The sequence below is a fragment of the Anser brachyrhynchus genome (assembly GCF_964034855.1).
Source record: "Anser brachyrhynchus genome assembly, chromosome: 4".
Classification (NCBI taxonomy): domain Eukaryota; kingdom Metazoa; phylum Chordata; class Aves; order Anseriformes; family Anatidae; genus Anser; species Anser brachyrhynchus.
This window is the reverse complement of record NC_137698.1, coordinates 72,059,684-72,086,565: the sequence shown is the minus strand read 5'-3', so window position 1 is coordinate 72,086,565 and position 26,882 is coordinate 72,059,684. Positions and strand designations below refer to the sequence as shown.

Genomic DNA, 26,882 nt, shown 5'->3' with positions numbered 1-26,882 from the left:
ACTTCTCTGTATTTCAAGCTCATAAAACTATTTTCAGAGTTCTTACATGCAAAACACAGAAAAATAGCGTTGAATTGTTAACAAACACCCTTGAGTTCAGCACCAGAATGCATGCATTTTTCCTTTAAGACACTTAAATCTGAATAACTTGGGTTATTCATAGAATATTCCGCTTGAGTTATTCATAGAAAACTCTGCTTGCTTAAACACTTTCATTAGTTACAGTCGAAAGGTTTGATGGCTGTTCCTGCAGAAAGATTATGCCAGCTTTTACTACCTGATTCCTAATTTAATTTCTACTGGATTGCTAGGGAGAAAAGGAATTTTCTCCAGTTCAAAGTCCTTATTTATTTGCTAAAGGCACTTAAGGTTCAAAAAGCACATTTTTTGGTGAAGGTTAATTGGTACTTTATGACAGAGCAACTTTCACTTTGGAAACAACAAACAATAAAATATTAGGAATCTTTTAGCTCCCTCTGCTGCCCTAATCCTTCTATAAGCCTTCCTCTAAAGTCGGGGGGGGGGAGAACACACGCACAGCAACAAAACAGCATCCCATTCTTCTCTTTTTAAGAAACACTTGTTATATTTAGTATGCCTAGCACTAAGATCAGTATGTGTAAAGAAAAACTGATGCTGCACTATGTGATTTACAACTGTCTGCAAATTTTATTATTTCCTTTCTCTGATATCTACAGCAAAACAACTACGAACGTCTTGAAATTCGGATGTCAATTAAGATTTATCACTAGGTTCCCAAAGAATTAACATCCGCGGTACCCACTTTTCACAAGGAGCTTAAGAGTACTCACCACCTTGGAATATTTACTCCCCTCTCCTTTTATTTACAGATCCAAGATCAGCAGTACGCGCCAGCTTCGGTAAGAATTCCTTCAAGTACAGGGAAAGCCCAAGCGTTGCCGAAGTAGGCCATCTCTCGTTAATATGCACAAAGCTCGTCTTAACTGCCTAATTTCACAACTGCAATGGGTAAAATCACAGTTTACGCAAGCCAGCCAGGCTCCAGCCCTGGTCAGGAAATAACACTTGGTATTTGTCAATCTGGTATTTTCGCGTGGTAAGAAGCCAGGCTCTCTGCTGCATGCACAAGAAAAATCTGGAGGCAGAATACTTTTTTTAAAACTTTCAGTCACTCTGTACTTCAAGATCTCTTCATAAATTTAGAAAGAAGAAAACCTCGTTTCATTCATACCTGCTTTTTTCTCTGCTTTCCTCCTGGAGCCACCAATACACCTCATCAACTAAGAAGACTCATCTTATTAGATCTCATGCTATACAGCACCACAGCCAGAAAAAGAAGCTCTAAAAACACAGGTATTTTCTTTTAAGGAAAGAAAAGGAAGCGAAGTTCTGTACAAAAAGACTATACCCTTGAAAAGAAACTATTCCTTTATCACACGTTTACTGGCCTTTAAAGAGCTTAACTTGGTTACCTGCCAACAATCTCACTTTCCCCAAGAAAGGCTGCCCTTCACAACAGCAAAAGATGAGAGATTTTATCTGAAATTTCAGAAACACATCCCATTAATATATGCACTTGCTTTTTCAATTTATGATCCTGTTCAACTCTTCCCCTTTTCTTAGGTAATAACGCAATGCTGTTAAAATTACTAAAACATGTTTCAAGCTTTCTTCTGGACACTTTTAAAAAAGGAAGAGGCAACGTGTGCATAAAGAATAAACTTAAGATGTATACCAATAACTCATAAAAAGGAAAAAAGCTTGTTAGCATTGTTGAGAATCTCTGAGGTGTGCAAAGATGCCTTTTTTTTTTTCTTCCTCAAAAGCAGAACTATAAAAACATATCACACCTGTGTGGGGGCAGACAGGGAGACTTGTTGAACTTTCACAGCCTACAAGTCTTTTCTACAAATATCACACACAAGGTGTTGTGCAAAGAATTTTTTGTTTCAAGGTGTCAAACTGGAAAAAATCACTGTTACATTTCCAGTACTGTATTGTAGTTGTCTAATCACTAACACCTCTGAAATCAAGCAAGAATTGGAGTATATATACCCTTCCACCTCTCAGTTCCACTGACATCTTTGTTTCCTAAAGCTCAGGAACCCACTGAAAGCAGTAGCTGGCTGAGCAATGCCCATAATCTATTTATACAGTGGAATGCATTTAGAGAAAACTCCCTGTACTGTGTTCACCAAGCCTGTTCACAGGCAATTGAGACGAAGCAAAATTTTCCTCCCGCTGCAGCCACCTTCTATTGCTTTCCTGCTTCATTTATTAGCTCCAGCAAACTCGACACCGCTTGCCAGGTCAGACATCCCCAAGGTAACTTCCAAGCAACGGCCAGTAAGACATACACACATTTAATTAAAGATTTCTAGAATATAAGCAAATACACAGCATTGTTTACAAGATTTGTTGCAATATGAAGTACAATAATACCTTAATTAGAGATAACGACTTTTCAAAATGCCAAAAACATTTAGAATTTTTCAAATTACCCAGAAAATGAACACATTTTATTTTTGCACTGTGACACTTCCAACTGTTCTGCCAAATGTATACTACTATAATTATGCTTTGCAATCACCAGCTTCACCGGAGAGGGGGACAAAGAACAATATAATCAGTAACTAATAACTATATATAATCAGTAACTAATAACTAACATCTTTCACATGTCTTGATACTATTTTTCTTGAAAGGGAAGAAGCCTAAACATTATTTTATAAATCATGAACAAGTTTAATATTAGTATCTCCGACTGCCTAAAATCATGTCATTGTGCCAAAGCAGACTCCACAGCTACCAGTGGAACTAAAACCCAAAATTTATTATCTGGCTTCTTCAAGGGACAATCTTCAACTGCCATCATTAAGGAAATGCCAGTTTATAGAACTATGTAAATTAGGATGATAAAGCACATTTTAATACCGCTCTTTTGAGGTGATACATGCAAGAACATAACATGGCAGACCACTGAAATGTGAACAAAAATATAATTGAAAACAGCTTCAGGATTAAAAGCAAATATTCAATTTCATATTTAAGAAGCCACTGAAGGGAATCATAGGTACCTCCGAGACAAAATTACTTACTCAACTACATTAAAAGAGAACTAATTGCTCCCAAAGTAATAGAATCAGGTTTTTTCTCCATTGAGTATTAACTGAAATTTAGTAGTAGTACTACTGCACTGTCGTTAACTCAACATAATAGTAAACCCAGTGATGCCTTTCAATTTGTTGCTTAATTTGCATGATTAGTTACTATAAGCAAGTGTGCAAATTGCCTAAAGCCACAGGAAAGCAGTTCAACTCGCGTAACACTTTGCATGCACAGTCATCTAACTTACGAGAGCATTTGTGGCAACCCATTAACTCCACGGAAAAAGATGTGTGTGCAGCCCTGTGCACATGTGTATAAGGTGAACATTTCATTTTGTGAATCAGACCCACAACATTCAATTCCTAGAAACCGAATTTCAGCTTACTATCATCCCTTTGAACAGGGAGACAAAGACTAATGAAAGGGTGCACGTCACAATCACAATGATACTTGCATCTCTTTATAGATATAACATATGAATGTCTGCCTATCACAGGTTATGTTAAACAATATTTGAAAAACATAGAAATATCAATAATTAGTAAATCGCTGCTACCTGTTTTTTAGTGGAACTTGCAATAAAATCATGTCTTAAAATAATTCTTTTCTGAGGGTAAAGGTGGAGAGAAGAAAGCTGTACCGGATCTGATGAACAAAAAAGCTGTCAGAGAAGATAAGGCACCTTTAATAGCTACACAGCTCATTAAGTTTCCTGAGCTTTGAAAAACATTATGCATATTCCTAAAATATAAAATATGTAGGTTGTTCTCTCACAGACATACCTTCTATAGCACAACCCCGTGTATTTGATTTTCAAACCTCAACAGGACCACATGTAGAGAAAAGCCTTTTTAAAAAACAAACAAAGCTCCTAGCTTTTTATCCCACGTTACGCAGCAGCAAGGATAGTGATGTAAAAACCTCAGCCAGAGGTATGTTTACAAACCTCTAAGAGCATTTGGAATTTGAGCACAGACACTCAAGAGCAGAATGCAGCTCTGACATTTTACAAGCCAAATTGCATTCCTGTAACCATAAAACTTTACGCATTTTTCCATATCCATTTTTTCACCCCCCTCTCCTCTTGTTCATCTTCTGCCTGCTCTTCCCACTGTTTTTCCAACACTTCAATTTGTCTAGCACATGGTAAATGGGATTAAGAAGTCAAAGTGGCTAAAAAAACTTTTTTCCTGCTTTATTTTTCAACTGGATCAATTCCCTACACTGCATGGCTGCACAAACGGATTTCACCGGTAGGATGCAGTGAATTGTGCAAGGCTGGGAAAAACAAACCAGACAAAAGGCTCTGATTAAGCAGTGGCACTAAATGTGAACACGCAGCCTGAGGGAAGCCACGGCTATTTTAAACAGTCACAGGGCCTAATGGTCTGTCACCTCTGTCCCTGATAACATTCCTTGCCACATCATCGCAGACTATTTTCTCCTAAGTTGTCCAATTGATGAATACAGTAAGCCTAAAAGAAGGCTGAAATTCCCCAAAGTGGGTTGATCCGATCTAGGATCTAGATCTAACTTCGTGCCATCTAAAGAGACAGGTTTCTCCCTCCTCCCTCATTTTTGACTCCTCACAGTTTGCCAACTCAGCTAAAACAGGCCAAAAAAATGTATTTTCTGCTGCGGGGTCAAATACAGAGGCTGGAAATAGAGAAGAACGAACAGCACCATGCACCGCACCAGTACACCCCTGGGTCATTTCCAGTTGATCCTAAATGCAGAGCTGGCTGGAAAGGGGGGCATCCTTCCCAGTTCCCCATCCTCAGCAGCCAGTTCCAATCTCTTTTGGAAGTCTTCAACGAGCAGATTCAACTGACCACTTGGCCAACCAGCCGAGGTGTGACACAAGAACAGTTCGAATCAAGCAGGCAGGGGTGTGCTTGCTCACTCTTTGCAGAGGTTTACAGGCAGATTAATCTAACCCAAATGTGAAATTGTACCCTCTGATACCTTCATGAATTGTCCTTCTCTGGCTATGTCAGGGGAAACGTCCCTGTGCCCCTCATTCCTCTGTTCTAACTGTCCCCTTCAATGCAGCTGTTGTGCCAGCTGAACAGTGACCTGGCCCGAGGAAATTACCTAAACAGAAAATACACCAACAAAAAAGTTTATTTTTAGTATGAGTCATTTTCCCAATCCAGCTCATTATATGGTTGCACTCATATTGGCACAAAAAAAGGGAAGAAAAATGAGGACAGAATGGAGCTGCCAGGGACTGCTTACACCAACACAGCTGCTAGAGAAATGTCTCACGACTAATGCCTAGAGAAGCAAGTGCTTCAAACGCAGTTTACTCCTTCAGTATTAGACATGATGCAAAGACCACACATCCAAAAGTCTGCACACTTTCTCCAGTTATAGCAAAATAGGTCTAGTAAAAAAAAAATAACGTTCCCCTTTTAAGGAGAAACTAACATTTAATATAAAAATTTATTTTGCCACATTGGGGTATATTCTTCAAAATAACACAACTTATCCCTCAACCTGTTTTCACACCAAATCCAAAAGAAAACAAAGAATACCAGGAATATACAACTCAAGCATTTGTGACTCAAGCTAAAATGACTGACCCAAGCAATTCCACTCCTTTCACAAGGATTTGGGCTATTTTTTTAATATTCATTAAAGTCCAGGGGTCTCCTGGGATATTTTTCTTTTTTATTTTCTATTTCCTTCCTCAGATCAGATACAGGCTCTTAATCTATATGAAGCACATCTGTAGAGAAAGACCCTAGAGAGGACTATGTGGTCTTCCTATCCTTCTACAGTTATTTTATACAAAACCACAACCTTTCACAACATTTTGGCAGAATACCATAAAAATGCTAAGTTGAAAGCAAACGCAACTGTACAATTTTACAGAGTTCACGCACTAGTTCCTTTTATTCGTCTAGACCTGTTTTCATCCAAAACCAGCATTTGCACACAGTCAATATAATCCCAACAGGAACTGCAACTCAATTAGAAATACACCGAACAACCTAAGTTCCATTCTCTAGCAATGTCTTTAATCCACGATAACGCAGTGAAAATTAGGAATTGAAATATCTAACCTTCAAATATGCGATCCAGACGTTGTCGCTTCACTTTGTGTTTGTCCATTAGAGACATAAGAGTGGAAGCTCAAAGAACGTCTCCGCACAGTTTGATGGTGGACTTCTCCAGCCAGCCACAAGTCAGAAACGTTTATCACCTTTTATAAGTGTATTTTCACCTGTGAATAGAAAGACAGATTCTTAAAGGCATCGATTTTTTCACCCCTTTCTAAAAATGGTAGTAAATAAAAAAAATAAGAAAAAAACATGCAAAATTCTTCATCACACTGGGTAGCTTGTTATTTCATGACATACACATGCGTAGATGCACGTGCACGACAGTGCTCTACCAAGTGAGGGTAAGCAATGCCCAGGGACAGCTGGGGTTTCTGCCGTTGTCCCCCCATCCGAGTTACCTGTGTACCTTGGTACCCGAAGATCCCCCCAAAATGACCAAGAGGTGACCGCCTGAACAACAAGCCGCCCACAGTTTTGCATCGTATTGCAGAAGTCAAGGAAATGCCCCTCTCGGGCCTAGCTTGTCAGCTTCGGATGGAGCGCATCGCAGTTTGGGGCTGGGAAGTTCAGGGAAACAATCCGAGGCGCAAGTAAATGAAACGCATCACGGTGACCACACGGACTGCCAACATCTATATCAAGCAAATGGCATTTAAAGCAGCTTTATGCATGACTAGGCAAGCTCTTTGGCAGCAAATACAGCTAAGCACTTTTCAGATGCCGTGGAGCTGGGCAAGGCAGCGTAAGGGTATTGCAGCAAGCAGCCTGCTTTTTCAGCTGAGAAGCAGGAAAGGGAGACGGGGGGAGAGAAGAAACATCCCTCGACACGAATCTAGTCCAAACGGCAGGTTATAAAACGCACGTGAGCAAGTGAACGGGGTAAAGCTAAGTATATGGCTCCTTTAAAAAGCATAATCGGAGCAGCGCTTTTGTCCCCCTTTCAGTACTTCAGTAGACTCTGCAAACCCAGCCTGGAGAACGCTGTGTTACAGGCACAGTGAGCATTAAAACGAGCTGAATAATCAACTTCCCCATTTCCTTTTATTCCTGCCCAAGAGCTTTCATCATCAATGGAGAACATTAAATGGCCTTACAAGTGACTGAACCTAGAAATCTGCTCGTTTCTTTCTAGATGCTATATTTTTCTAAAAACAAACATATGCACACTTCATCAACATATTATGAAGACTCGTGCGCTCCAAGTGAAGCGATAAAGAAAAACATTTTGAATATCAAGAACTGCACATTTGCATTAAAATAGGTATCTTTTCCAGCAGTACTCTGCTTGGTGCATTTGGGTTTTTAACAAAGCTCCTCTGTGTTTATTTTCATTTACAAACAGAGGCGGTGTGCAATATTCATTACGTTTTTACCACGTTATTCAACCTCATCCACCTATTCACTTTCCCTCCACCTTTTTCTTTATCCTCATATTCAAGATTCTTCTGCTGCTTTGCATAATGTCTGATTCCCGCTGAACGCAACACCACCATGACAGAAGAATAAATTGATGATGAATGCTGAAGCCCAATTTTTCTCTTTAAAAAAGAAGCGCAAAGAAAATTGCTATTTTAAACCTTTTCTATTCCATTTCCCAACATTGATTATTCTTGCAAAACACAACATTCTTAATATTGAATGTGGCTCCGGTATAAGATTAAACAAGCATTACACCAACTGCATTTAAAAATGTTTAAAACTAGCCATAGCTACCTGCCTTTCTCTTAAGACAACAACACCCCAAATTTCGGTCAAGCCTAAACTAGTGTTTAATTTCTTATCACCTGTTTTACAACCTACTTCCTTAAAAAAAAGAGGATAAGAAACAGAAACTGAACATTTTCAATGCTAATCTTGGTTTAAATTTTTATAGCTTATTTAATTTCCTGTCTTGTAGAAACATACATGCCTGCTGTCCCCCTTGTGCTGTTTTGTTTATTCATTCAGCAAAAGATTTTTGCACTGTACTCATTCTACGTACAAAGCTGGATGACAGCTGTAAAAAACAGACCATTTGTAACTATTGACCTGCCGCTGAAAGTGTCACCAGATGTTTTCAAACCATCTACAGTAGCTCCAAAGCGTAACACATAAATCAAGTAGTTTTGTTTTGAACGTTGTTTATTTTTAATCCATAGCAAGATGTCATACATTTCAAAAATCATTTTTGAGCAAAAATTAAATTAACATATTAACATAGTTCTAAATTTAACCCTCATACAATTTCATTATACTTCATGTTCTAACACAAAGAGAAGATGATGATATGGGAAGCATTTCCCAGCAAAACAAAAGCCTTATAATTACGGGAGCATTAGTTACTGCAATTAGTAAGCCACAACATGAATAATTGTATTTGAGAAATTCGCTAAAAACACAAGCACGCTGCCTAATGAATTAAAAATAAGAACACAAAAATACCAAACAGTATGTAAGAGCAGACTTCTGTAGTTCAATATTTTAAGATAAATTGAGAATCTAAATGAATTAGGGATCTATACTGCCTAACATGTCAAGCGTTAGCTACAAAGCCATCTGAGGTACCATCAACATACCAAACCCTTTGCGTGCAGTACAATTTGAGAGTAAAAATACTCCATCAAAAAGAGTATTTTTTTTTCTTTTAGTTAAACAGCTGATTCCAGGGTTTGAAAATGGTTTTAAGAGAATACGCCTCTGGCTACTGCAGCCTGGAGCACCGAGCTCCTTCTTGAGAAAGGATGAGTTTTGATGAGTTTTACTCTGAGACAGCAAAATAAAAGGAAAGGACAATCTCCAACATTTTTATAGCAGAGTGAGCAAATCTTACTAGCTAAAGCAGGGACGTAAAGTAAGTAAAGCAACTTGGACTTCAGCTTTCAAACCAGGTAATGGAGGAAAGGCCAACCGTCGGCTGTGAATGAGGAGATCCGAAGGCAGGCCCCGTCAAAACCACACTCTCTCTACACAAAAATGATGAAATAAGAAAACTAAGAAGTTAATTATTGTTTTAAATAAAGCAAACCAGTAGGCTAAATACATGCTTGCTTGTAGCTTGAGGTGAGCTCCAAATTACTAGAGAAGAGCTCTCAAATACCAGAGGCTGCAGTGTAGGACAATTTCCTTTGCTTCAGTCTCACAGGAGAAATTTAGTAGAAATGTGATCTGTTTACCTAAATTTGAACAGGTGGTGAAAGCCTACCAAAAACTGGGCCCTGTACCACACAACCTCCAATGAACCCCCTCACAAGATTCAGGATACAAACTCTGAGCATGGACTTTCACCCGTACAGTTAGGCCAGGCAGAAGGCCTACCTTTTCCTCACTGCCAGCTTCCTTTACATGAATGGATTTGCAGACTAACCCAAATACGATGACAAAGCACACGAAAACCATGACAGAAATTAAATTCCCAGAACAGACTGATAGATCATTAACACACTGAGAATAAAACCATGAGGCTTAGTGCTACCCTTGGGACTCTCAATCGTCATTTAACTTAACCATTCTCATCTATGTTCTTTGGTCTGAAACTACATTAAGTTATTTAAATATTTTTTCTTCCTACAATCAACTTTCAAAAGGTGTGAAATAAGGCTATTGCAAGAAAACCGGTTAAGTTTCTATTCAACATTGGAATGCCACCACTTTCTACCACTTTTTGATGACTTCATAAATTAAGTTTCCAAGCCAACCTTAGCAGACTACTGCTTTGCTTCTCTTTCCCTCCCATCCAGATAAATAAGATCTCTATTTTCCATGACACCTAAAGGCCTTGAAATGGCCATTTTGCGCAGCCCTGGAACTAAGAAGTGAATGTAACGAAAACGTTGTTCCTCTTGATATAGTATTTCAATTATCCTGAAGCACCAAACCTGTACAAATTTCAACCACAAGTCCATTTTTAGGGACTTCACTCTTCTCAGAGCATGAGGCAATCTTGCTGCAAACCTAACTCAATGTACCACCCACAAATAACTATTACTCCGTCTACAGCATTTTTTGTTTAAATTAATTATTGATGGCCCTGAGCAATTTCAGGTTTTCCTTTCTTTGGGGGAAAAAGGATGGGACATACACCGAAGACAACTTTGAATGTGAGGAAGCTGTTAATGGGAAATGGAAGTCCATCTGTATTTCCAAACATTAGTATAAAACAACATCTCATGTTCAAATGAGATGCTGGTATGTTTATAAACAGCATAAAGTAAAAGGACATGTAAAAACCCTAAGACAGAGAAATTAGCTTAATGTTCAAATAAAAGCAAAGATGCATTTCCATAGCAAAGACATCAATTTTCTGAGACTGAGGCAATAGATATGGGCTCTAACAGAGGGAAAAATGAAGCTGATGATGCATGAGTGAAACGTTCTGCTCTAGGATCTGTAGTTCAACACTTCTGCTGCCAGTAGTAGTGGTTCTGTATAGAACAAAACCTTGGGATCTGAGGAATGCTGCTTCTTAATGGCAGTCAGGTGATACTTTCGTCTCACTGAAGTTACACAGACTATGTTACTGACCATACAATTAATGAGATTTATAATTTTTGAGATTAATATCTGAACTCAGTATTTTTCTCTTTCTGAAGTTCAAATGTAACATTCAATTACAGTTATCACTAAAATTTTGAAAAATAACGAAATAAATGAAAAATGCAGAGGAAACTCAAACAGGAGGGGGGAAAAAAAGAGCGCAAAGCCTTTTTTTTTTCATCTTTCTTCAAAATGTAGCAATTGTAAGACTGCTGCAACACCACCAGAAAATCCTATTCCTTCTGCAGGACAGCATTTGTTGTCAGACTTTCTTCACGCTGCTATCCCCTTATGGAGATACTGTGACTCCTACCAGAAACTACTGCAGTATCAAATCATCACAGCGCTTACATTGTACTGAAAATTATTCTTGCAAAAGATTTAAATTACATTTAAAAAGTGTGGTCCAGTGAACAGCACAAGAAGATTCATTGCCAGGAAAGAAAGTATTAAATCAGACTTTCTGTGCAAAAATGGAAGTTATTCCATCTTGTCATACAAAAATGAATATGTTTGCCTGTCAGACAATTTATCTTGCCATTAAGTGTGGCTAAGCCACTTTGCCTTACCATTAGATGTCAGTGCAGTCTAAGAGAAGCTGTGCAGGGTGCTTCAAGATCAATAAATTAGTCACAAGAGTGAAGAGGTCACCGAAGAAGAGGCCAAGAAGTGTTAGACACTATTCAGAAAAGGATGAAAACCTCAAACGTTATAATGCCATTACCTAAATCTAAGATACAACTATCTCAAAAAAGATGGAGAACTAGAAAAAGTGCCAGTACAGGCAGTAAGTATGGTCAAAAGCATGGGACGGCTTGTTTAAAAGGAGAAAAGGAAAAGCACTGACTGAAGAGAAGCTTGAAAAAGTCATGACTGTGTGGAATATGACAACCACATATAAAATATGCACTATGCCTCAATTCTATGTCTAGGGAGCACACAATGAAATAGTAAGCCATCATATTTAAAGAAAAAAAAGCAGCAGCTTTCTCATGGAATACACAATTAAATTGTAAAATCCAGTGTCACCAGGTATCATGGATGCCAACACTAAGTGGTTCTTAAAAGGAATTAGACGTATTTATGGAAAAGCCATCAGTGGCTGTAAGTAATGGTGGCTAAAATGCAAGCCCAGGTGAGAAATCCATAAGCAAATAAATTACAAAAGAAAAATATCAGCGCATCCTTGCTTTGTTCTCATACTGTGCTGTCTGTTTAGCTCACCATCCAACGGTTGCTGCGAAGGGAGATGCTTCATGAAAAGCAAAAGCAAAAACATGCAAAAAACCAATGCTTTCCTCTAGCATCCACCTGTGGCCACTGTTGGAGATGGCAGACAGGACAGACAGACCTGCAGTCCCTTCCGACCCATGGGCACACCTTAGAGTCTTACGACATGCAGAAATATAAAATGGGTTGATCCATATGCAAGAAGTGAGGCCCGCAGCTCCCACACACAAAAAATAAACATAAGACAAAATGAAGCTGAATTAAGTTGGTGCTATTATGGCTAAAAGATACTGCTGGAATCATCAGAATGCCAGTCTCTCCAATACAAAAAATTACGATGACTAAAAAGTTGCCAGCGGTGTAGACCCAGCACACGGCAAACTGTTCCAACAGTAAGTGACCATTGTGACCAGTTGCTGAATGGTGAATTCCCTCATGTTCTCCACGCCGATGACTCAGAGGAACCACCATGGCATCCCTTCATCTACCTGTAGACAAGAACAAGCTCCTTGATATTCTCCTAGCAGGCCACGCTTCTAAGCCTAAATCACAGCAAACCTTTGCCTCCTCAAATTCAACAGCAAATCACCGTAGGGCTGGTCTGCAGGCCGTGGAGCGAGACAACACCGTGCACAAGCACTTACATCGGTGCCTGGCACAGAACTGCCTTAACCTCGGGTACAGCCTGGGACTCACCTAAGGAGGAGAGCCTGGGGGAGATTCGGCTCAGCAGTTTATGCATCACTAATGCAAACAAAGCTGCTGTTGCTTAGGATGGAGTTCTCCACCCTGTGAGCATGGCTGACTCTCTCATTCAGTATTTACGACCTCAAATTTGAGAACGCAATTTCATAGAGTATAGCTTATCAAAGCACATTTGGTTGGTCTGCAGCACTTCCGCCTCTTTATTTGTTCATCAAACCATCAGTTTTTACTATGTTCATCAGTGAAGGCTTTATTCCTGTTGATAAAAATGTTCAAAATAAGGCCAAGAACGCAGCTTGTCAGCATCCCTCTAAAAAAACAAAGTTTGCCTTTATGTAGTTTGTTATTCACAGTTTTAAAAAATGGTGGATAACTTTTTTTTGCACTATTCTGTGTTTTTAGTCAAATTACTTGAGTACCAAATAAAATGTGTTCCAAAAATGCTGCGTAATATTTGAAAACGGTAAGCCAAAGTTATGGCACAAGATGATAAAAAGCCCTTTTTGAAAAAAGAATATGGTGAAAACAGCATTAGAGATTGATAGTAATACTGTCATTAAAAGCTTTTTATGAGATATTTATCTTCACCATAAGGTTTTTTTTTTTTCTCCAAAGCTTTTTTTCCCCCTCAGTAACATCCTCTCTCAATTATAGGTCTGTCTACAAGCCAAAAATTACTCGCTACTGAAAACATATGACTGCAGATGTGTACGGCTGCAGACAGATGGGAAACATCTCTGCTAACCCAGATTTCCAGGTCACGAACAGAACCTCATCCAGACGCTCAAACTGCCATTACAAATTATTAAAGGATGCCTACCTGAGACACCTACAATTCAAGTCAAATTTAAAAGATGTCATTAGTGTTGGAAATCCATCACTCATTGGAACTCGAGCAGTATCAACAGCTATGGTTCACATCAGCTGGGACTTGTAAAAGCTTCGTTTCAGGTACCCAGCACGAGCTTCAGAAAGAAAGGCGTTCTGAAAAGCCCCAGTCTAACTCATAAACAGATTTAAGGGAAATTATGAGACTGGTATGGATTTTTTCTCAAATTATTCATCTGATTCACTCATGTTGAATTCCTAACACAACTCCTAACACACCTGATGTGTGCACTCTTCATTTCATCCGCTGCTGGCTCTGTTTGTAAAGCAGCATCACACACACATCCCAGCACACAGATACAAACTGTTTTTACCAAGTACTTTGGAACTCCCAGATGAAAACCGTTAAAAAAAAATGTCGAATTAGTGGGTTGTTAGATCAGTGTTGAAGTAACCGCTTCTCTATTTTTTCCAAGTCTGAAATGAAAGAAAATGACACTGAAAGAAGATCAATCTCTACTCAATTTTTCTGAGCAGGCTGAATTGCCGAGAGAGTCCCTCCCTTTTGTAGAGTTTGATGAAAGTGCTGGACAGGAGCTGTGTGAAAGAGCTAAATAAAATCACAGCAATTGTGCAAGACGGCAGCAGGGAAAGCGAACTGCCTCTACAGAAAATACACAATTTCTGTTATCTGAATAAGAAATTCAAAATTATTAAAGATACTTCATATTTTAATGCACCTGAGAAAGCATAACAGGACACGAAGAATTAGTCCTGGCTTATGACAATAAAAAGGCTAATGTCTCGCTTAATGAATTCTCTGGGAAAGGAAACAATTACTGGCGCATTTCATGAATCTCCATTGCTAGAAAGGATTTGAACCAGCAGGAAGAAAAGATTACTTTTAACCTTTTATTGATTTATCGCCCCTTTGTTTCTTCCTCCCAGACAGACACAAACCCACAGCACAACTTCAGGCACGTGGACTCTGTGCGTACTCAACACGTGAAACTGGATCACACATCTATCTGGAGCAGCCCATGGGGATCCAAAGACCAGTGCCTAACAAATTAAAATAACACGTTTTAATGATTAAAATACTGATTAAAATAACATGTTTGTTCAGTGGAAAAGGAATTGAGTAGTGAAAAGAAAGGAGTTGCTGTATGCAGGCGGGTAGGAAATCATGCCAAAAGACATTAAGGTTAGGAAGTTAGCTAAGGCTGTGTACATTCAGAAAAAGAAATGTGGGACCTGATTTGTTTTTCCTCTCCCCTCCAAAAAGGCTGGCATGGTGCATTTGTGCGGACAAGTATCCAGGTGCGTGCATGTCTCTGTAACAAAGCATGTTAAGTATGGGGAAAGTATTTTGAGGTAGCGTACTTTCCACTCTAACAGTAAAGTGCTCGTGTAGTATTTAAATACTGCTATTACACCTCAGTTCCTCAAAATTGCTTTTCATACATAATCACTGTTTCAGTAAAATAATTGTATTCCTATTTGCTAAATACAATTCTTACACAGCACAGGCCACATTCTTAGTTCGCGCATATTACTGGCCTGTGGCAATAACATCCCATCAATACCACAACAGCAGGTTTTTTTACACTGCTTTCAAACCTTGTAATACAAACTTTTTTTGAATACAAGATGTTAGCTTTCTGTATTTTCAAAACGCGCAGTTCTATAGCACTATCTTAGAAACACCTGACATCCTCCATGCAATTTTCAGACAGGTGAGTATAAATCCATCTTGTACACAATTTACATGTTTGTTTCCTTCTTTTAGTAACAGTCCAAATACTGGACCAGTACCTTCTCGCAGTTTAATGAGAGAAGACCTTTGCCAGCCCCTAAAAATCATAAAATGGTAAATAACAAGTGCATTTACTCTGCAGCTCCCAGGGCTTGATGATAACTTGCTCAATTATTTTACCATAAATAACATTTAGTAATAGCTTTTCTACATTTCTTCGATATTTCTGGTATCAGCAGAATTACACTCCTGGTACATACATCTTTTAGAAGTCTTTGGTGTCCAAAAAACTATTTCTTTAATGAGCATTTATACGTAAATTAAGAATAAAAAAATCAAGGTTAACGCTGGACATTGGAAAAATATTTTCTCTCTTTACTAAGCAATAAAAGCTTGGTGATAAGGCAAGAGGCCAAACACCTGACAACTTCCATTTTACTTTAAGAGTATTACTTTTTAGTTCAACTCAATCTTTGTCAAACTTCACACCTTTACCTACACTCCTGTAAAGTGCATTCACATTTTATAGATCCAAATCAGTTTGCAAGCGGCTTGCTGTAAATCTCAGCTATGAGAAAGAAACTATCAGTGCCCCTACCTGGCAAAACAGAAACAAAACCGAGTGATGCCTACACAAATACCCACAAGCATCGTTACCAGATTACTTCCCACCGTGGCTCCCTCATCGCGGAGCAATGGTTATCTAGCCTACGAGGCACCACCGCCTGGCTCCCCGCCATCACAACTTCCATACCTGGCTCCAGAAATTGTTTAATTGCTAATTCTTCTGCGCACATTTTGGTGTCAATCTACATCTCCTGATATGACATTTCATTAAGAAATTTCCAGCCAACTACGCTCCCATCTCAATCACGGTAATACAGAGCATTTTTCACACCTTGCTAAATTCCACAAGCAATCTCCCATCGCAATTACAGGAATTGCTTATGTAGAAGATTAATGCTAGTGGCTGTGACCTGGTATCCTTTAATGCAATTAAGTGGGGGGAAACAAAAAATTAAAAGTACAATTAGATAGCCTCATGCATCCGAGACTGACAGCCAACGGTATGTGATGCTAATATATCGTAACCAACACTAACATACACTACTCGTTTTGCAAACTGATTAATTATGTTTTGTCTATGGTCTACATTTAAGCTCGCCTATTCTTTTATTCAGCATCAGGAAGGCAGAGGAGAGGACCAGTCACTACAAGCTGTTTAACTACGGAAATCTTTGAAATTTCCTTCCCAGAGAAATAAAGGAGGCATAGTTTTTAAATTCCCTCCTCTGTTCACATACAGTTGCAAGATACAGTCCCTCTAAAGAAAAAGGACCTTAAAAATATAGGAATTGTGTTATCTCTACATTCAGAAGTCATATTCAAACGACCTCAAATGCCACAGAGCAGCAGCTTGCTTGGCTTCAAGACTGACCTCAATGCAAAGCTGCTTTACCTTGACTGTAAAGCAATTCTGAAGTCAGCAGAAAGGGACAAACAGATTATGTTTTCATACACTATATTTGTTAGAAATGCATTAATCTCAGAAGGCTTCTTCACGCTCACGTCAGGATCCAAGATTCCTACACAATGGAAACCAAAAACCTAGCTTAATAAATTAATCCAAATGAACAAACTACTGGATTTTATTCCATCAAGGTTTCAGTGCAACTACATCCATCCTAGTATCTCAGGATATTTCTGTAGTATAACTGATATAACTATGAACTTTCACTATATATTGTCTCTCCTACCCAGAAACGTTTAGTTGCTTTATTTGAGATTATATACTGGTTTGTATCGCGTTACAGAAGAAAGATCAAACAAGAAGTGCACTTGGCAGCTGGTCTGGAAAGTGGGAAAACCACAGTGGCATTTCACAGAAATTCATTTCAGTTCCACACTACGCTAAGAAAAAAAAATTCCCAACTCTTATTAACTTTCAGGTCAATTCTTCTCAATTAATTAGAATGCTCCTGCTATTGAAGAGAGGAGTCTTTACCCAAAAGTTTTAGGCTATCTTGAGTTCAGAACATTTTACATCTTGAAGGCAAGGCCAAAACCCAGAATCTAACATTCTCTAACATAGGAACTAGAGAGTTTAGCAAAGATGTAAGGAGACTGAAAGCTAGGCACAGACAAAACAGTTTGCATTTCTCAAGAAGCGTGTTCCTTAATCCTGTGTTAAACCCTGGATGTGAAAAACAAGGCCAACTACTCCCAAAATACCTCTCATGAGTACTGTTCTAACAGTGAGATCTGCAACGCTCGTTATGCAAAACATGGCTCTCCCACACTTATTTCCTTGTTCCAAACCTAGTCCTTCAGTCAATTACTGCTTATTTCTACCTGCCTTCTTTCATAGTAAAGATTAACATGACAAGCAACTTGACATATACTCAAACTGCTTTCAAAGGGGAAGAAATTAACATCTCGTTTTAATTAAGAGGTTAATGAAATTGATGCAAACTGTAGACAGTAAGAAAAAGTAAATTAAAAAAACCATTTGTTTATTTTGTGCTTTGAGAACTCTTCAGTTTGCAATCGCTTGGTTGAAGTCAGCATTGTGATCCTGTATAAGAGGCCCAGTCGGAAACAAACCTATGAATTCATTTTTCTTATTGACTCCAAAATACTTCCAAAGTGTGCGTATACATCAGCCACAGAAAGAAATCTCAAAGGGATGCTTTTTAGGCATGATTGCTGGCTGTGTTTTAACTCAAGAATGTTTGACGTGATGCAGTAAAATCTTTCAACAAGACAGATTTCTATTACAGTACTGTACAGCATTTAATAAGATGCCTCCAGAAGTCAGATTCAGTAAGAGAAGAAATACAGGACTCGGAGAGAGCATTCGTAACTGTTAAGCATGTCTTAGGACATGAACTTCATCCTTTCCTATTCAACATCCCAAAGGCATTTAACCCTGGCAAGACAAGACCGTACTTCGGCCCCAGAAGTGCTAACAGGTGATTAGGAATGTGATTAACTACACAAATGACAGTGAAAATTAAAGAAGAAGCCCTGTTGCTGTGAACTTTTTGGGAAGAGTCCACACACCACTGACTTCATGCCATATAAAATGCCCGAGATAAGGTGACAGCGTAGTAGTACTCATCACAAGGCTCTGTGAACTATTGAGGACTGACACTGTACCCTCAGAAACTAGACATGAGAACTGCTCTGTATGTAAGACTAATTTTGATGAAAGTTATTACCAAACAGCACACAACGGAGAAAAAAAAGTTGATGACCAAACAAGTTTGAGGTCACCTTTTTCCTTCAACCGTACCCTTCTCCCTATAACCTTCCCAGGTATCTATGTTTATTCAGCCAACTTGTAACTTTTTCTAGACAGTAAATTGCACGTAGAAAACTATTTACATTACAGAAGGGAGAAGATAAGAACCTGGATAAAAAAATTAGGAGCTGCAACATTCATCTCCAGTCCGGAGCACTGAAGGCTCCACTGCTGATACGGCATGGTACCGTGCCCTGCTACGCTTCTGATACCTTCTTGCCAGCAAACAGCAACTCCTGCTTCTCTTTGGTCCTTAAAAAAACAATTTCCTAGATTTTGGAGCTGGGCTTCCCAATATTGCTGTCCTCTCTTCACCCAGCTACAGCTTCCACCCCAGGATGACGCCCGAACTCACCGCAGGCTGTTGCTTACTCCTTGCTCCTCCACGACTTTTAGCTGCAGCACTGTGCAAAGTTCCTACACCCAGCAGACCACCTGTGCTACCAACTCAGTCCTCTCTCAGGAAAGCTAGTAGGTCAGCATTTGTTCATTTGTATCACAAATGGCAAGAGCCCAGCAAAACTCTGGTTCTCAGACACTAGACCAGATGCGATGAGCATTGGAGGAGGCAACTACGGCTGAAGGGAGGTTATGGCAACTTCACCAAACCGCGCCTGTGTACAGTTAGAACTGCAGCAATGTGAGAAAGTCCTTCAAAACATCTCCCTAGTCAAAAAGAGAACTTTAAATAAAACAAAAACAACAGAATAGAGGCTGAGTCTTCAAAGCTGTTCACTGAAACGTTCTTTTTTACCTGCTAAAAGCAAGAACACACGAAGAAAGCATCATTAAGTCCTACAATATCAAGAGTAGCACTACCACCAACACCTGAATTCTCTTTTCATCTCCGGTCAGAGAGGCCTGGTACATTTCTAAGAAGTCTTCTATACAGAAACATTGGACAGATTTGCCTCACTAGCTTTCTCATCATCTTATTTGCTGCAATTAAGAGGTCAGCAGCATTGTTAACGGTAAGCAACAGGCAAAAAGTTCACAAACGCATTCAGCTACAGCTCTGCTTTCCAGTTAGTTGAGCTGCTGAAAGATGCTGCAGATCCAGCTTTGCCTCGCCAGAAGAAATACTGTGCTGTTTGTTCTAATATTTCCTACTGGACTCAGTTTGCACTATTGTTGAATGCTATTTTAGCATTACTTCCATGCAATTTTCTAAAATAGCATGTAATTTCATATAAAAAATGTAATTTCATAATTTCTCATCATGGACATTGCTAAGCTCATTTCAAATCCATTTTCCAGTATAACTGCTCGCATGCCTTTGCCACTGTATTTCGATCACTTACCACTTATTTTGTGAAATAAAATATAGATTCAATAAAATAAGTCTTTGTTTTTAAAGCCCTCTTAAAACAAATAAACCAAAAGCAGAGGTCTACATGACCATAGGATTCTCATACATGAAGAATCAGCAATGTAGAGTATGTTTTATGGTCTGGTTATAAACACCATCAGTTCTATGTTTTAATTTATTATTCATAAAGGAATTCTAAACTAGATAAAACTTTCTCAACTAAATAGTTGAGAAATCTGTGCATCTGTATACATGGGAACTGGCACACCGTTTCCCATTAACAATAGGCAGATGTTAACCTTGCTTTGCCTGCTAGTGTTATTTCTCCAGAAGTAGTTCAAAGGCTGCCCACGAAAGATAAGGACCCTGCAGCAACCTTTTCCTGAATAGTTTCGATATAATTGAGGAACAGATCTCGCTATACATAATTAGATTTGAAAGTGAGAATGTCTTTCACTTGAATAAATAGAATCAGGAGCTCAACACTTCAAGATAAATGTATCTGCAATTGTATTACAGTTCAAAAACAAAGAACTGTGCTCTGAAAAATTGTCTTAAAATAGACGAAAAGTACAACATGCACTTTTTCTGACTATGTTACATATCTGGATTGAGATTCCTAGCTTCTCTGTGTTAAGATCTAGATGAAAATTATCTATATAAAGGGAGTAGAAAATGTTCAATTTTGAATGATCTGACTATTCTACAACAGATGGCCTAAAATATAAGTGATTCAGTTGTCACTGGCATTTGGTCAGTTCTTCACTTGTAATAAAAGACCTTGATTTTGAACTATTATTTCCCCTAGGAAAATATATACCCATCAGGAAAAATAAAAATAGAAAACGTATGGCCAAAGATTTTTATAAAGCTTGTTGCCCATTTGTGCAGGAATTTCCATTCCAGATTATTAATAAAATTCCAGGTTGAAAAAAATCTCTGCTCCCAGGTGTTTTAGCAAGATCGTAGATCATACCTGTTGTAAATATTGGCAGCATGCAAGGAATGCAGTTGCCTTGTAGAGTTTAAGAAGCTCAGATCTAGGTTTTTCTTCCAGAGAAACTCTCTGGATTTACAAAGCAAGTGAAAGGTGAAGTGGCACAACACAGCTCCTCTGGCTTTGCAGAAGAGAAATCCACCATCTGCCTTTCCCCCAGCACAGACTGGAGGCTCTTAGCCAAATCCAGCTTTTAAAAAATTAAAAAACAAAAACCAATCTGCAAGTGCTCAAGTTGGTTGACACCTATATGATGGGGTCCTTACAAACTCCAAATGTTAGAGTCTTCATCTGTAAGATACAATTCCCTTTATTTATTTATTAATAAAGTGTAAAGTTTAAATGGGTACAAAACTTTCAGGTATTGCTATGGAGCAACAGGTTCCACAGTACTGAGGAAACACCACTAAAATATTACAGAGCACTGCTTTGCTTTTAAATATCAGGGATATCTGATTTCTGTAAGGGAAACATGACAACCTCAATCTCGTACACTGAGCCTGTAGACATATTCTACTTCATTTACAAGTTAGGCTTCTCGGCACTTTAAATAAAATATTTTTATTGGTAAGCACAAACAACTTAAAATGCGTCCTTTTAAAATAAAACCATATTGACACATTTCATTTAGTGGGTGACATTGGTAGTAGGGTGATGGTTGGACCAGATGATCTTGGAGGTCTTTTCCAACCCTAATGATTCTGTGATTCATCCCGATCTCTATGTACGGAAAGTTATCCCAACAAACACATCTATGCAATTCTAGAAGTTATATCAGTCAGACTCCGTAACGAAGAAGATTGCCATATCTTCACCCTCAGTCCGATGTTAGGCTGCCACCCCTAACGGGCTCTTTTTGCAGCAGTGCGTTAAGCTGGAGAAGTGCACGGCTGAAACAACGGGTTCAGAGAAGCAAAGCCATTATTCTGCAAGCTAGTCGCTCATTCACTTCCAGTTCTATCTACTGCTGATTAAAATAATCAAGTCTGACAATGCAGAAGCAAACAACGGAAAATTAAGAATCAATTAAAGGCCCTATAACCCTGAAATCAAACTGATGTCCAGAGATCTGGCGTGCAGTTTTTGATCACAGGAGTTAGGATACCTTTGACTGTGTATCCTAAGGACTGAAATAACTATGGCATAAATTAATAGCGGTGAGTCCATAAAGGTTGAATTGATACTGACATCTTGGATATTATTACAGTAAATGACAGATTAATGGACAAAGGCACGAGATCCCAAAAGTCGTCCTAGAGATTTAATTACTAGGAAGTAACCAATAATCATATTAATTAGCACAGTTAAAAACCCCATAGAGCAGTAAATGATTTCAAAGGAAATTTTGGCTATAACAATGACAAGTTAAGTAATAACTTCCACTGATGCCAGCACAGAATAAATGATTTAATGATCCCCATAGAAAGTTTTATTTTACTTAGATCAATATCTGACCCCTATTATACACTAAAAGCCATGCCTAAAACCAATTATAAGAACTATTGTTGGGTATCTCAATTATAAAGAAACTTCCTTCTAGATTGTCATGCCGTCAAAATGAAATAGATAATGCTCAAATAAATGCACCTTTTCAGCCTCTCAAGAGCAATAGCAACTATTGATATTTTAGCATTTCATAAAAAATTAACCGTAAGCCTTTGGTTGACTAACTTACTGGATGAGTTAAAGAAAACAAAGAATTTTGCAGCAGTATTTCCGTCCATATGCAACATTATTAGAGCTAAGTGAACATTAATAGTAGTAACTCTTACACCATATGTGAAAGTTAAGGAAAATACTGCAAACTTAGTTTTACATCATCAGAAGTATATTTTCAAAAAAAATAACCCCTTTCAAACGATTGACATCAAAAGTAACAAATGCTGCTATGCAAAACAAAGGGGGTGGTAATGAAAGAAAACTTTTAAACTACTGGTTTTTGGTTTTTTTGTTTGTTTGTTTATTTTACCTGTTCTCCACTTACATACATTTCAAGTAATAATACTATTTGTACCAGAGCTTTACAGAAACAGAAGTTATTATCTGAAGATAATGGAAGGATGGAACTAATAATTTTCTCTTACGAGTAGAAAACAATGCCCACCTGTCAAGTTCCATCATGTTGAAACAGTATATTACTTTTTGGTATCATATTTGCCAATAAAACTGTGTAATATGTATGCAGTAAAGCTAATACATACATCGAAATGGGAAAAAAAGGTTAACATTTAATGGAGTTATAAGATATTCCTATTCCAATCTCACAAACTGACTTTGCTCAGATCATGTCCTATTTGTGCACACCTCCTGCTTGGGGTTGACACCAGGCACTACAAAGGAAAACGGTCATGTCAATCAAACTTTACTAAATAATATTTAAACTGTCGAAGTATGACCTGAATGATAGAATTTTTAGATAAATATTTAGTAGTAATAGAAAGATTCTCAACTACCTTGCCTTACCCTATGCTTGCCATAGTCCAAGAGGAGACTAAATATTATTTAATACTCCTCAGCTGTCAATTTTTTATTCTAAGGTAACCTGCTTATGTATATGAGCATATGGGGTATAAATCCTCACATTTCTTCATTATAAACTGTTTAGTGGGTTTATGCAACAAGCAATTGTAAGAGAATGTACTGGTTACTTAAATCTAGAGGCATTCCAGTTCTGACTTAACTTGTTGATTCACGTATTCATTCACACGTAAGTGTTTCAACATTTATTCCTGCTACTCAAAAATGGGACAAAAACCAAAACATTTCTGAAGAAAAGCTAAAAACTTACACTTCTCCTTGCCTCCTTCTTACCTCAATGTTTAATTTGTACTGCTCACAGCATCACTTCCCTTCCCAAGCAATTCCCTTAAAAGCTTAATTTTTCAACCAAGTCTGTTTTCAGGAACAGAAATATAGCTTCCAGAAATGATTTAAGGAACAGCTACTAATCTCTTTAGTACTAGGCAGTGTCGTTATAAACGAAGACAAACCTGTAAATATATCTGGACAGCCACTATGGACATATGTGAACTGAGGTACTGCACAGCTTAATTGAAAGGCTTAAATAATGAACGCAGGATTAGCAGGGAAGTTCCCCAGTCCTACTGCAAAACTGAAATTCAAAAACAAAGGCAAATTTGTAATAAATTTCAGAAAAGGCCTTCCCTTCAGTAATGTCACGAACAGCTTTCAAGTTTTTAAGTGGTCACGAGTGAAATAAAGAATCCATATAAAACGTAACTACATGTAAAATCCTGTGATCGTAAGTGTGCAGCAATTAATCTGGACAGTCCTCATTCTAATGCTATTTTATGATTATAAAAGTTAAAAAATAAGTTAAAGATGAATTTCTACAGCTGACCTATTATCATCTATTTTCACCTAAGAGGATGAGAAATCTAGACCAGCTCTATCATATCGAGTGGTAGCTTCTGCTTGGCTGTCCATCAAACTTTGACCCTTAAAAAAAACTTTTTGTTTAAAGTTTTTAAGACTGTGGATGTTCTTGTTGCTGGTTTGGGAAATTACTTCTCAAAGCCTCTTAAATAAAAATGTAACATACTTAATCATTTAGCAAAAGTGATTTATTTATTAAGAAAGCTTATAGCTAAAGGCAACTTTTAATATTGGTAAGCTGAAACTAGCAGGAGCAAAGAATCAGGTTAAACAGCTGTTTTTACAAAAAAACTCAGAAAATAAATAAGGAAAAAATTGCAAGGGATACTGAATGCCGGTCATTACCGAATATTGCAATTTAAACCACAGAGGGCTTTTTTACTCTGAAAATGCGTGCTTAAAACAAAGATCTGTATAATGGATTTGAACTTATCATACCTGCTGCTTATTCTGGAAGTTAAATTAGACTGAACAATTCACAACTCCAAAATAACTTGCAACATTGGCTACAAGGTTACAATGAGTTTGGCATTCACTGAATTCATCTCCTCCAACTTCTATACTAAAGAAATGAAAGTTCATACAGAGGTTCCTTGTTCTAAAAACAGCAATAAAGAAAAAACATGGATTAGATTCTAAGAACATAGATCAGAAAGTAAAAAAGGATTTGCTATAGTTACTAGCCAGCAATTTCCCTCCCCGTATACATAGTATCTTTAATTCTCATACATATAATAACATACGAAAGAAGCATCTCTCATTGATTTAAGACCTAAAATGAACTCGGCAATCCCTGTATTTGAAGCAGCCTTACTACAATCCTCACTATAAAAATCACACCTGAAAGAACAGAAGCAAGGCAGTGGCATTGCTCTAGGGCTGTGCCCGAGCCAACCAGGGATGGGCTGTGAAGGAACCAGGAGGTAAGAATGAGGCAGAACAGCCCAAACACACCGCACACGCTTCTTTCCAACAAGAAAGGGACACACTTTGATCCATTAAGCACTGGCCCATTTATTGCTACTGGTCAGCCCAAGGACTGCAGGTGGACCAGCAGGCCAGATGGGCAGAACTTCTCACGACCTGCCCTTCGCTCAGCTAACCTCAGGAAAAGTGCTGAGCATCCCCTCAGCATTTGGATGAGCACCATGAAAACTCTTGAGAAGTAACCCAAGTGATTTGCTTTTACATAGTAAAGTAACCTATTAAGTTTTACGCACCCCAAATGAACTACTTGCTCTGCTCTGTCTTCCAGGAAGGCACGGAGCAGTTCCACAGTTCTCGCTTGCTGCAGTTACATTTCCATGGCCTTCCTACCTCAGATGCAATTACACAGCTCCGACCATGACGTGGCTCAAGTCCCTTGTGCTAAACCTCTGGCAAATGTCTCTGTGAAAGTAAAAAGCTTCCTGTCACGGAGCACTTCGTATTTCAGACCTCTGGCAGTTGGTTGCTCCCATGGATTTACAAAGCACACCCCTTTACACCACCTTTAAGGAGGTCAATGTTTTTTTTTCTCTGAAAACTATTAAGTATGTCTTAGTTATCCTTAGATGCTCTAACAGTCAAGACATTAGAGGCAGCGTACAGGCAGACGAAAAAGACAACAGCATGGCAAGATTTTTACGCGCACTGACCAACTTATTACCAATAAGACAACAAATATATTTTCAATATTGTTTTACTCCATACATAATGAGATCCTTTGTTGTATAAATATTAAAAATAAGAAATAGGAAGTCTGTAAGCACTGGTGTCATCATTGCTGGACTAGCGGAGACCCAGACTCTATACCTGAGACTGCTGAAAAAAGCAGGCTCAGAAAATATACAGGGATAACCAGAAGATTAAACAATATTTCCTAACAGAAAAGAGCTCAATCTGACTACCCAGCCAAAACTAAGGCTACGGTTTGACTTCCTCATAGTCAATTTGAGTTTTTCCTAAGTGTTTGTGACAGATTTCCTCCCAGCAGCTGCCATGTTAAGCACGCCTTACGGACCTCCATCGCATTCTTTGCAAGACGTTAACGAACCACTAAGATCTGCCAGCTTCTAGGACCGCAATACACAGACATACATGACACGTTTCTCACGAAAATGTTTTTAGCAGGTAAGAGATTTTATAACAAAACTAAAGTAAAACAGTTTCTTAGGGAACATGGGTAATATCTCTTGTCAATCACAGAACTGTAGGGGTTGGAAGGGACCTGGAAAGATCACCAGGTCCAACCCCCCTGCCAAAGCAAGTTCCTTAGAGCAGGCTGCCCAGGCAGGCGTCCAGACAGGCCTTGAATATCTCCAGAGAAGGAGACCCCACAACCTCCCTGGGCAGCCTGTCCCAGTGCTCCGTCACCCTCACCGTGAAGAAGTTCTTTCGCATGTTGGTGCGGAACTTCCTGGGCTCCATTTTGTGGCCATTGCCCCTCGTCCTGTCCCCACAAACCACTGAAAAGAGGTTGGCCAAATCTCTGTCTCCCACACCTCAGGTATTTATACACACTGATAAGATCTCCTCTCAGTCTTCTCTTCTCCAGGCTGAACAGACCCAGGTCTCTCAGCCTTTCTTCATAGGGAAGATGCTCCAGGCCCCGTATCATCTTTGTGGCCCTCTGCTGGACTCTTTCCAGGAGATCCCTGTCTTTTTTGTACCAGGGAGCCCAGAACTGGACACAGTACTCCAGGTGA

General features: G+C 38.7%; 1 long non-coding RNA gene across 3 annotated transcripts in view; it reads right to left on the bottom strand.

Moving 5' to 3' along the window:
* The window catches only part of LOC308194388, an 85,363-nt gene that overhangs the window by 25,851 nt on the left and 32,630 nt on the right, over nucleotides 1–26,882 (bottom strand). For all 3 annotated transcript variants that reach the window (XR_013950492.1, XR_013950493.1, XR_013950494.1), the window contains exon 2: nucleotides 6,159–6,319. This is a non-coding gene — a long non-coding RNA (uncharacterized lncRNA). The remainder of the gene's footprint in view (nucleotides 1–6,158; nucleotides 6,320–26,882) is intronic.